Source organism: Oryctolagus cuniculus, chromosome X (assembly GCF_964237555.1).
Source record: "Oryctolagus cuniculus chromosome X, mOryCun1.1, whole genome shotgun sequence".
In the NCBI taxonomy this organism is placed as follows: Eukaryota; Metazoa; Chordata; class Mammalia; order Lagomorpha; family Leporidae; genus Oryctolagus; species Oryctolagus cuniculus.
The window spans coordinates 69,390,180-69,403,160 of NC_091453.1; the positions used below are offsets into that span (position 1 = coordinate 69,390,180).

Here is a 12,981-nt window from a genome sequence, read left to right on the forward strand (position 1 = left end):
GATAAATATATTAGTAAACAATAAGTGTGTAAGATGTTGGACATGTTAATTAGAATTATTTAATCATTCCATATATATAAAAACATCATTTTGTACACCATAAATATATAATTGTTGCTCATATAACAATTAAATAAATAAAAATTTAAAAATAATTTTAAAATCTCTACAAAAGATATTTGCATATTTATATGTTTACTTATGTAATAAGCTGTTACAGTATAATTTTCAGAAACGTACAATTACTGCTTTCACATAAATATAATACAAACACATGTGAAGAGTTTTAGTCAACTTATTAATTAATGAAGGAGTCAGAAATGTGTTAAAACCTCTTCATTCTAGAAACCAATTACATATAGGCAATTGAATAAAGAAATGTTTTGATTTCTAGGTTAGATACAAAACTTTTATAAGATCATAAACTAAACTCTGGGATTAACTTCTCCAAAATGCAAAAATTATTTGAATCTCCACTAAACAAAAATCTATAAGGAAGCATGTAACGTCACTAAGTCTGAGACTTTCAATCCATAAGATATAGTGAATGAAACTCAGGCCATTCTTAGAAATAATACTTGCATGGACCTTGCCTCTGTATGACACTGGAAAGACGGCCTACACACACTTACTTTCTTTTCAAGTTTTAGATACTATTTCATAGAAGAATGAATAAGTAAAAGTTCATTCTTAGGACAAAAGGAGACTTTTGAGAGAAAGACAGGGGCAGAAACACAGAGAGCTTTCATCCACTGGTTTACATCTCAAATACTTACAAAGGCCAGTGGTGGGCCAGACCAAAACCAGGAGCTGGGAACTCAATCTAGGCACTGCTTGTGAGCAGTACTTGAGCCATCCCTGCTGCGTCCCAGGGCCCACATTAGCAGGAAACGAAAGTCGGTAATCAAAGCCAGAAATAAAACACAGGCTACCCAATCAGGGAAACAGTGTCCCAGATGGTATTTTCAACAGCAGGCTAAATACTCATGCCCAAAAGTAGAATTTTAATATTCTAGGACTTGAATTGGTGGACTAATGAAAATGGTTAAATGACTCAGCTTCAGATCTTAGTTCCCAAACTTCCTAACCACATGCTCTTGGAAAAAATCATTTGCCCTATTTGAGCCCAAGACACCCCATTTGTGAAATGATCATGATAATGATATCGTTACATGTTACACAATGTTTTGAGTACTAAATTGCATGAAATGAAATTTATGAAAATATATTAATGGCTCGATTGAAATTGTTAACAGTAAGAGTAACATGGGCAATGGAGCCATAGGTAAATTAAATCTCAACCCTAGTTGTGACTGCTTCTTTTTTGTTGTGTTTTCCCAGGTGTATTGAAAACATTACAGCATAGGAGAAAGATTCATATGCTTCCAGGTGGTGTTTTGAAATTCATCCCAAATGAATGCCGAGTGACCTGCAGGTTATACAAACTGCCAAAGTCCAAAAGCTTCAGCATTTCCTTAGTGTCAACCTCTGATTCACTCATCTTCTGATCCAGAACTGCGGTTTCATGAAGATAAAAATCTCACCTTTCTCTCTCCTCTTGCAGTTTGATGGAGCTACCTCTAAAGAAGCGTTTCTAAACTTGCTTTGTCAGCTATGTGACATAGCCTGCTGTGTTTGGTCTAGCTTCTTGCTGGAAATAATGGTGATCTCCTCACATGTGTGTTTCTTCTTGTGGAAGTGCCCAGGCTCATGTAACACTTCTCAATGACGATCCAAGTTGCTACTTTCATGGTTTTGGTGTGAGCTGCATCCTTTGTTGGTGGATTCTTGGTAAAGGAGCAGACGGCTTTTAAGGAAATTTCCAGCTTTAACAATGGGTGGTATTTTGGTGCCGTGGTTAACATGTCACTTGGAACGCCCACATCACATATCAGACTGTCTGGTTTGAATGTGGCTCCTCCGCTTCTGACTCAGTTTCCTATTAATGCGCCTGGGAAGCAGCAACAGATGGCTCAAGTATTTGGATCCCTGCAACCCATGGGAGAGACCTGTATTGTGTTCAGAGCTCCTGACCCATCCCTGGCTGTTGCAGGTATTTGGGGGAGTGAACCAGCAGGTAGAAGATCTCTCTTCTCACTCTCTCTCTCTCTCTCTCTCTCTCTCTCTGTTTCTCTGTCTCTGTCTCTGTCTCTCTCTCTCTCTCTGTGTGTGTGCGTGTGTGTGTGTTTGTGTGTGTGTGTGTCTGTCTCTACTTTCAAATAAAGTGAAAATGAAAAAAAGTTTTAGCGTTAAGTAAAAATGTTTCTCAGGTTCAGCTTCCTTTCATACTCTCTCAATGTTCCTTATTAGCCCAGCTACTTCTTTCAGGCCATACTCACTTCCCCCAGTCTGAAAAGAATCCAAAGGCTATAATTAGTATGCATAATTTGTGCATAATTATATACAGGCTCATCCTGTATATTATTTAATCCATGTGTGTTTGTGTGAGTTTTGAAGTTACATTATAAACTCCTATAATCTAAACAGAAATATCAAACCCTTGACTTTCAAAAGTATTTATTTGAGAGGCATCTATATATGTATACATATGAATAGTAAATGGTCAAAAATATAAGCTGTTATGATTATTCATATCCTACCTCCCCCCAACACTTCCAGGCATGGTACCAGGAACAAAGTATATGCTCAAAGAGAGTTTTAAAATAAATTGAAATAACTGCATTGTATTTGTGATTTAAAAACTATGGAACTATGGCTGGCACTGTGACATAGCAGGTAAAGCCACAGCCTGCAGTGCCGGCAACTCATATGGACACCAGTTCGAGTCCCAGCTGCTCCATTTCTGATCCAGCTCCCTGCTAATGTGCCTAGGAAAGCAGTGGAAGATGGTTCAAGTCCTTGGGCCTCTGCACCCACGTCGGGAGATCTGGAAGAAGCTCTAGGATCCTACCTTTGGATTGGCCCACCTCCAGCCATTGTGGCCATTTACAGAGTGAACCAGCGGATGGAAGACCTCTCTTCCTCTTTCTGCCTTTGCTTTTGTAACTCCACCTTTCAAATAAATAAATAATTCTTTAAAAACTATGGAACATTCTAAATACATTATTTGGATTTAGGAAACATGGAAGATTAGGGACTAGAGGTCAAAGGGGATTTGAGAGAAGTTTCAGTATTAGTGAGGTGAGTGAGGGGAATTTGGGGCATGAAAATTTCCCAAGGTCAGACAACCTTCATCAAGGCAAAAATTCTAAAGATGAAAAGCAATTATTTCTTACTGTGTCTTCTCTTGTTCTGTTTCTAAACCCTTGTCTCTGAAGGGCTGAATTTTTCTGTCAAATACAACCCATTGAACTCTGATTAAATTGTTTAGATTGGGGCTGATCTTTGACATTTTATCAGCATCTCAAGTTTGATTGCTGTGAACACAGTTCCACAGTGAGACCAAGCTAAATTTGGTCTTCAATAATTTAGAACACAGGGGGAAATAGGTGCCACTTTGTAGCTATGAAATCACTCATTTAGTGTTCTTAGAAGTTGGGAAAGGACACTCTTTTGCCTGTAATGGAGAAAATAGCTGAGTGGATGATGTTCTGGATCTATCAGCCTAAGACCACCTGAAATACAGGTTTACTGAGCCTTCGCAATAAGCAATATTCAAACACCAGAAGCATCATGGGGCATTTCCACAAAAAATAATAAATAGAATTATTGTAGGATTTGAGGGGGCAATGGAGTTTAGGTGCGATTCAAATAAAAAAATTGTTTTCATAAGCAAAACAGAGCTGTGTGTAAAGGGATTAACATTTGGTCTGGACATCAAAGTCAACTTATGACCTTGTTTCCTTGGAGAAATAAAGGTGATATAGACCTGGAATGTTATATTCAGAAATCCCTTATCTTAATCTTTGTACCTTGGTTAGAAATCAAAGTTGCGTATCCGGGTCAAAGTGACTTAGATCCTCCAAGCATGGGATATTTTATGCTTCCTGATAACATTTCAAGTAGCAATGTTTCTTGATAGTCTATGATTTTGAGAGAAAAAAGGGATTGTTACGACACTTTGCACAGCTGCAATGTGTCTTTGGGAAAAATATTGTTTCCTATTAACTTTTTGAATGGCACCTGTAGGTTTTTCAAGTCCAAACTAATTTTCACTTCCTCAATGATCATTTGGACCCTTGAGAGTCCATTCCACAAGCAGAGTACTTAATGTTGAATGAGTGCTTGACTTTCTATGGCCCCTTTAATCCACGGAGTTTCTCAATTCTGTCCTCAGATTCTAACCTTTTTCCTTCCAAGAATAACGAATTCCTGGGGCTAGTGTTGTGATGCAACAGGTTAAGCCATCATCCTGTATAAACAGAAGTTCGAGTCCTGGCTGCTCCACTTGCAATCCTGCTAACGTGTCTGGGAATTCAGCAGAAGATGAACCAAGTGCATAGGCCCTTGTCAGTCACATGAGAGACCTGGGTGAAGTTCCTGGCTCCAGGCTTTGGCCTGACCCAACCCTGACTGTCTTGGCCATTTAGGGAGTGAACCAGCAGATGGATGATCTCTTTTTGTCTTTCCACCACTCTTTCTGTCACTCTGCCTTTCAAATAAATGAATAAATCTATAAAAAATTAATGAGGGCCTGGTGCTATGCCATAGCAGGTTAAGTCATATGGGTGCCAGTTCAAGTCCTGGCTGTTCCACTTCTGATCCAGCTACCTGCTAATTCTTCTGGGAAATCAATGGAGGATGGTCCAAGTTCTTGGGCCTCTGCATCCATATGGGAGACCCAGAAGAAGCTCCTGGCTCCTGGCATCAATCTGGCCCAGCTCTGGCCATTGCAGCTATTTGGGAGAGTGAACCAGCAGGTGGAAGATTTCTCTCTCTCTCTCTCTCTGTCTCTGTCTCTGTCTCTGTCTCTGTCTCCGTCTCTCTCTTTCTCACTTTGCCTTTCGAATAATAATAATAATGATAAAGAATAATGAGTTCCTGATTTCATGTTTGTGTTGGTGTCTAGAGTATGGGGTTCTTAAACAAATAAATAATATGCTTGCTTTTAAGAAGAGACTAGGATACTGAGGAAGAGTGAGTGAGAATCAGAGAAATGTTTATGAGTGGGGTAGACCTAAGTAGTAACTAGCAACAGGTGTTATTAAGCAAGTATGGGGAGTATATTCACCTGTTTGCCTTGAGGTGTGCTATAGGTAGAGTTATTTACCAGGAAACTGCTTTTGGGAACCATGGTTGCACATACTCTAAGAGGCAGTATAAATGTGTAGCAGGAAACAAATATTCACAACAGTGTTTAGGAGAGGACTTACACATTAGAATCACCTGGAGAACTGTATCTCACTTGTTTGCTACTGCCCATTCCTTATTCATGAGTATTTCAAAAAGTTTTTGAAAATCTGTTGTTATGCAAAACTTTGCCTGGATTTCTTTATTTTATTTATTTGAAAAGCAGAGGGGTCAGCACTGTGGTGCAGCGGGTTAAAGCCCTGGCCTGTGGCACCGGCATCCCATATGGGTGCCGGTTCGAGATCCGGCTGCTCCTCTTCCAATCCAGCTCTCTGCTATGGCCTGGGAAAGCAGTAGAAGATGGCCCAAGTCCTTGGGCCCCTGCACCTATGTGGGAGACCTGGAAGAAGCTCCTGGCTCCTGGCTCCTGGCTCCTGGCTTCGGATCCACGCAGCTCCAGCCGTTGCGGCCATCTGGGGAGTGAACCAGAGGATGGAAGACCTCTCTCTGTAAATCTGTCTTTCAAATAAATAAAATAAATCTTTAAAAAAAAGAAAGGCAGACAGAAAGAGAGACAGAGAGACACCTCTCATCTGATGATTCACTCTCCAAATGCTTTCAACTGTCAGGGCTAGACCAGGCTGAAGCCAGGAGCCAGAAACTCAATCTAGGTCTCCCACATTGGTGGCAAGGACCCCGGTAGTTGAGCCATCACCTGCTGCCTCAATGGTTGCACATTAGCAGGACACTGAAATGGAGAGTAGAGCTGAGCTGAGGTCCAAACCCAGGTACTCCAATATGGGATCCAGGCATCCAAGTGGGAACTTAACTTCTCTATTAAAGGCCCACACCTCCAAAATGTTTACATCAAAATAAACTTACCTTTTAATTCCATATCTCCACAAACTTTCTGAAATACCCTATGTTTTCTGTTTTAAATGTATGCCCCTGATTAAGAAAAACTGATTGAAGGAAAATAATGAATAATTTCTAAATTGCAAAATTTTTTAACTAAAAGTGTTTAATATTTGTATGCTTGATTATTATAAATCTCAGAATGTCATGTTGAATTTATTAATGCATTGTATTTTTCAAAAAGTTCACTTTCAAATAGCTTCAAGCATGTCTTGAAATTATTTTCTAATAGAAACAGTGCTGCAAATGATGGGGAGATTTCTCTATTAGCCCATCAGGTGGATTTAACACATTAAGTACCTGAAAAAAGCGTTTGCAGTGGAAAAGAATATAAACCCAAAATCTTAGAATGCACAGATGAAATAAAACAGAAGAACCTCCTCCTCTCACACACACAACAGGCAAATTATTTTAACTTTGATGTTTGAAGAAAAGCAGATTTAATTAGAGGAGCATGAATGAGGCCTGAGATCCTGTGGCTGAAATTCTGTAGAGGTCTTTCTGGTCACATTTAAGTGCCTTAGGATAAATTATAACATCTACTTTTATTTCAAAATGCGTAGTTTTTCTTTATGCATAACTTATAATTCTCTTACACTTATAATATCTGATTTAGATCTTATAAACCTACAAATGAAACGATGAAAGACGAGAGAGGGAAAGGATTTCTTAAAGCAGTAACTGAGAAAAATGTGGAAAAGAGAAGGAAAAGGGAAAGAAACTTAGTTTTGAAGCGCATACGCTGTGACGAACACGATGCTAGGTGGCTACAAGGGATTAGTATGGAAAAACAGGCACAGAATTGCCAGAGGAGGAAGTAATTGACCAGAACACTTAAAGCAGAAGGAAAAAAACACTATATTAAATATGCAGATGATGATGTGAAGGAGAAAGAATATTCCTGGAAAGACAGTGCTCCTCACTTGTCACAGGTATCCTATCTTATCAGAGTACTACCACGGCTTTTCAAAAACAGATTCTGAGTGGGTAGGAGCACAAAAACTGATGTGTAAGGAAATTTGTTTTAAAGATTTATCTATTCTGTTTCAAAGGCAGAGACAAACAGATAAAGAAAAGGGAGATGGCGAGAGAGAGAGAGATCTTCCATCTTTTGGTTCATTCCCCAAATGGCCCCAACATCTGGGGGTGGGCCAGGGTGAAGCCAGGAGCCTGGAACTCCATCCAGTTCTCTCACATGAGTGCAAGGGACTAAGTGCTTGGACCATCTTCTGTTGCTTTCCCAGGCCCATTTGCAGGGAGCTGGATCAGAAGTGGAGCAACCAGGACATGAACCAGCACTCATATGGGATTTTGGCATTGCAGGTGGTAGCGTAATCCACTGTGCACAATACCAGACCCATGAAAGGAAAATTTATGAAGAGGATGATTGTAATATGAAGAGCGTGGACAATCCAGAGGACATCTAGGTAAGAAATTAGTCTTTTTAAGAAAGTATCCTGGAAGGGATGATGGAGATGGGTTTGACCAGGGACTACTTACCAGTTTTTGCCCTGCTCGCATATTATAACTTTCCCTTATATAATCAGGCTGGAGCCAACTATATATGTGCCAGGTACCTATATATAATAATGAGTGAAGGAGTTCTTTGGGACTTTATGAAAACCACAAAATAATGCAAAGAATTTCTTACAAACTCTCTCAAGTGAGAATACTGACTGAGCAATTTATTCCAACTAAAGATTAAAAATTGTAATTATTATGAAGACACTGAAGCTTCTGGTTCTTTCTCACTAGAGATCTGGTGAGAATTTAAGTCCTCTGATTGAGATAAAAATACTAGTTTGGACCAGCCAGGAAACTTTGATCCTGATCATTTTGAACTTCTTTTAAAAGTCCACGAATTTCAGGTTCCTTACAGGTTTGTGTTAGAATTGGTCAGATCATTTATAGCTTATTCTCAGAATCAGGTGCTTCTTCAGAGTTCCTTTTCAGTACATTTTTTTTTTTTTTTTGACAGGCAGAGTGGACAGTGAGAGAGAGAGACAGAGAAAGGTCTTCCTTTGCCGTTGGTTCACCCTCCAATGGCTGCCGCAGCCGGCACACCGCGCTAATCCGAAGGCAGGAGCCAGGTGCTTCTCCTGGTCTCCCATGGGGTGCAGGACCCAAGCACTTGGGCCATCCTCCACTGCACTCCCGGGCCACAGCAGAGAGCTGGCCTGGAAGAGGGGCAACCGGGACAGAATCCGGCGCCCTGACCGGGACTAGAACCCGGTGTGCCGGTGCCGCAGGCGGAGGATTAGCCTAGTGAGCTGCGGCACCGGCCAGTACATCTTTTAATTAGTAGTTTTCCATAAGATTCTTTCCCATCAATATCTTCTGCAAAATCCTGTTACGTCCTTTCTTTTCTTTATTTCTTCATGTTGATATGATAGTAATACAAAGAGAACAGATTCAGTGTAGCTCATAGACACAGTTCTAAGACTACAATGATATTCCCTCTCCCCCTCTCCTTTTCCTTCTTTTTCTCCCTCCCCTCTTTCTTTTTTCCTTCTTTCCATATTTTTCTTTCTTCTGTTTCTTTCTTTGCTCCTTTTCTGTCTTACCATCTTTCTTTCTTTAAACTAGGAAAATAGCTCTGGTCTTCGTTGGTTTCACAGCTGTCTAACCTGGGTACCCCTACCATTCTAAGTTTCTTTCAAACAGTGTTGTTTTATCTCTCCTGTTAAAATGAAATGGAAATAGAAGAGGTCTGGAGTCAAAAGAGATTGTTCTATATTCCATTTATTCTTCTTTTGTGAGTGGGAGGTGTCACTTCCTGATAGTGATTCTAGGGGCAGAAAAAGGGTAGTCCTTGTCCATCATAAAAGATCATGGTGATACCCCTATAACAAGAGGCAGGTTAACAACAGAAAAACTTATCAAATTTATTTGATTGTGCTTTTATGGAATATGAGAACCTTCAGATTAGGAACAAAAGACTCAGGGCAAATTGTCAGTTTTTTTTTTTTTTTTTTTTGACAGGCAGAGTGGATAGTGAGAGAGAGAGAGAGAGAGAGAGAGAGAGAGAAAGGTCTTCCTTTGCTGTTGGTTCACCCTCCAATGGCCGCCACGGCTGGCACGCCTGCGGCCCGCGCATTGCGCTGATCTGAAGGCAGGAGCCAGGTGCTTCTCCTGGTATCCCATAGGGTGCAGGGCCCAAGCACTTGGGCCATCCTCCACTGCACTCCCGGGCCACAGCAGAGAGCTGGCCTGGAAGAGGGGTGACCGGGACAGAATCCAGTGCCCTGACCGGGACTAGAACCCGGTGTGCCGGCGCCGCAAGGCGGAGGATTAGCCTAGTGAGCTGCGGCCGCCGGCCAAATTGTCAGTTTTTACACTTAAGTTTGAAGAAAGCATGGACAGCCCATGGAAATACGATTGGATTTAAAGGGTATAAACTACTAGTAAAAGACTGAGTGGGGAAATTCAGCAAGGCCTGTCTTCAGATTCCTCTTGACTTTTATGCACAGCATTTTCCCTTCTAGATAGGGGGCAGGGCCCCTTCTAAAATGTGGATCTTATGATCTGCTATCAGACAAAGTAGGTCAGAGGGTTTCTTTATGGCCAGCTTCAAGACAGAAAGGTCTGGAAGATTAATGTTTTCAGGTTTTATGGCTTGCTTGTGGGAAAAGTGATTTGAGTTTCTATATCCCACCTTGTGGAAGAAAAATTAATTTTTTTTGTCTTGCCTTGGGGAGATAAAGGAGAGCAGACGATAGGAGGGCAGGAGAAGATCCAAGAGTAACTTTCCTTCTGAGCTGATTCTAGGGTATCATTTTCTGAGCCCCCCCAACAGGATCCATACTGGATAGACAATCCCTTCTCCCCATTCACTGAATGGTATAATGACCTTTCCTGTAAAGTACCATTAAATATACTTTAGCTGAAATAGTAAATCCAACATCACATTATTTTTATTTTTTGTTAATACAGAGAACAGATTTCATGTATTTCACAGACAATTCTTTTTTTTAAGATTTATTTACTTGAAAGTCAGAGTTACACACACACACACAGAGAGAGAGAGAGAGAGAGAGAGAGAGGTCTTCCATCTGCTGGTTCACTCCCCAGATGGCCGCAATGACTGGAGCTGCGTGGATCCAAAGCCAGGAGCCAAGAGCTTCTTCCAGGTCTCCCACATGGGTGCAGGGGCCCAAGGACTTGGGCCATCTTCTACTGCTTTCCCAGGCCATAGCAGAGAGCTGGATCAGAAGAGGAGCAGCTGGGACTTGAACTGGCACCCATATGGGATGCCAGCACTGCAGGCGGTGGCTTTACCTGCTATGCCACAGCGCCAGCCTTTCACAGATACAATTCTAAGAAGAAAACCATACTTCCCTCCCTTCTTCTCCCCCTCCCTAAATCCCATTTCTTCCTTCCATTCTTTTTTCCTTTAATTTTTGCAATAGCATGATTTCAACTTACTTTATAATCAAAACATCATATTATTTATACTGATACCCATACCTTTATGGTATATGATGCCAGTCATTCAGAGTGTAATAATAGCCAGTATTTAACACACACCTCTTTTTCAAAAATTTTTAACAAGTGAGCATATGTCAATAAATACACTTCCAGAATACCCAAGGGTACTTCAAACAGTTTGTGGACAATGAAATTAAAGGGAATTCATTTTGGTTCAAAAATTTTTGAAATCTACACGTAATTTTTTCATATTATGTATTTCCATTAACTTTTTGAAGACCCCCAGTATGCATGGGTTTCAAAATTTTTTTTTGCACTGAAATAAAAACTATTAATTTGTTGTCTTTAAACTATTTGATACACCTTTATGTGTGTATGTGTACACACACATACATGCACACACACATGTTTCTAAAGCAAGTGAGTTGACTAACCAAAGAGCTGATAAAAGTAGAGAAGCATTAACCAGAGTTGAGTTAGAATTTCTGGACCTGCGAGTCTAAGTTCAAGTCTCCTTTGGAATTCTGTGACAAACTACTTTGTCTAGGAAAGGTCACCCTGGTAGAAGGTAATGTCACTGCCGGGAAGAAAACAAATTAGGGACATTAACAGTGTACACGTTGTTCCAGCCACTGTACAAGGTATAAATTTTAATAAACTTAGAGTTTGATATGCCTTGAACACTACATATGGCTTTTGTTTAAGAATGGTATTTTTTTTGTGAAGGCACTCTGCTCCTTTCCTCTAATGTTTTGTCCTTAGTAAAAACCACAAAATATTTCAGAACATGCAACCATATGAGCAAATGTTTTCCATTCATGCAGAATCTGTTTTCATGATGTTTCAAATCTGAGATGAAAATAAAAGTGTTCTTTAAAAAAAAAAAAGTCAAGAATTTTGAGCCCGAGTAATGATTGCATCTGTTTAATTTCTTGTATGTCCACTTTCTCCTGTCATATGATCTGGGAATTCTTCCAGCCAGGAGAAAATGTTTAAAGTTTTTATATTCTGTTTCAACAAACTTAATTACCCTACAGATATTTGGACAATATAAGGGATCAAATTAGCAGAATATTTGGCAGGAAGACAGCGTGAACATGTGCACAGAACTGAGAAGTGTGATTGACAATATACTACCAAGTGAAAATGTCTTCACTTTTCTACAGGACAAGCCACATTCTTTAAGGGTTGTATGAGGTATTGGCTGCTTGAGGGAACATAGTTCAATAGGTTTAATTAGGGGAAACATAATGTTGAATTTCACATGCTTTCTTGGAGAATATAGAGTTCATAGTGGATTCCTTAGAAAATGAGGAGGCAAGAGTGAGTAAATAACTGTCGAGTTTCATCTTTAATTGAATTTATACTCATTCCAGGTAATTCTGGAAGCTTCTGGAGAAAGAAATATTAAGAACACATTTTGAAAATGTTAACTAGCTTTATCTCTTTCTGTGACATTGCTGGGCATCCATGTTGTTTGTTACTGAGTCTCTTTTTTTTAATGCACCGTGAGATTGAGTTCCCTGTCCATCCTCACCAAAACAGAGGAAGGTGGTGTATCATGTGACAGTGCTGAACTTTATCCAAGCCCTGTGATTCCAGAGAGCAAGGGCTCTTGAGAATCCCCACACTCCACCACCTTGTTGTGTCCTGAACAACTGACTAGAAAGGATCACCTTGCGCAGGTATATTCTTAGAACTACTTCCACCCTTCAGATAAAATTCACTGTCCACCCTTCCTTATGGTAGATGAATTGGTGAGATATATATTATTCAGATTTTAAAAAGGAATGAAATTCTGATAAAAGCAACAAGCAGTATGAATCTTGAAAACTTCATGTTGGAAGAAATAAGTCAAATCCAAAAGGTCAGATATGAGGTACCTAGGTATGAGTCCAGAGCTCTAGGAAGAACAGGTTCAGATTTGGACAGGCCAATGAAAAACTTCAGAGCCTTCTACAGATTCATAACTCTTTATATTTGAAGTGGTGGCAAAAGTACACAGGAAACATATCTGTTTTGTTTGTGGCGGCCCAGCTCTTCTCTCAGTTTTTTTTTTTTTTTTTTTTTTTTTTGACAGGCAGAGTTAGACAGTGAGAGAAAGACAGAGAGACAGAGAGAAAGGTCTTCCTTTTTCCGTTGGTTCACCCCCCAAGTGGCCGCTATGGCCGGCACGTTGCGGCCGGTGTGTTACGCTGATCCAAAGCCAGGAGCGAGGTGCTTCCTCCTGGTCTCCCACGCGGGTGCAGGGCCCAAGGAACTGGGCCATCCTCCACTGCACTCCCTGGCCACAGCAGAGAGCTGGACTGGAAGAGGAGCAACTGGGACAGAATCTGGCGCCCCGACCGGGACTAGAACCCGGGGTGCCGGCGCTGCAGGCGGAGGATTAACCAAGTGAGCCGTGGCACCAGACCTCTCAGTTTCTTATATATGCTTATACACAACAGC

General features: G+C 40.5%; 1 pseudogene; it reads right to left on the reverse strand.

The window, feature by feature from the left end:
• Window positions 1–1,375: 1,375 nt before the first annotated feature.
• LOC127484816 (small ribosomal subunit protein eS17-like) lies at window positions 1,376–1,865 on the reverse strand (annotated as a pseudogene).
• Window positions 1,866–12,981: the final 11,116 nt, after the last annotated feature.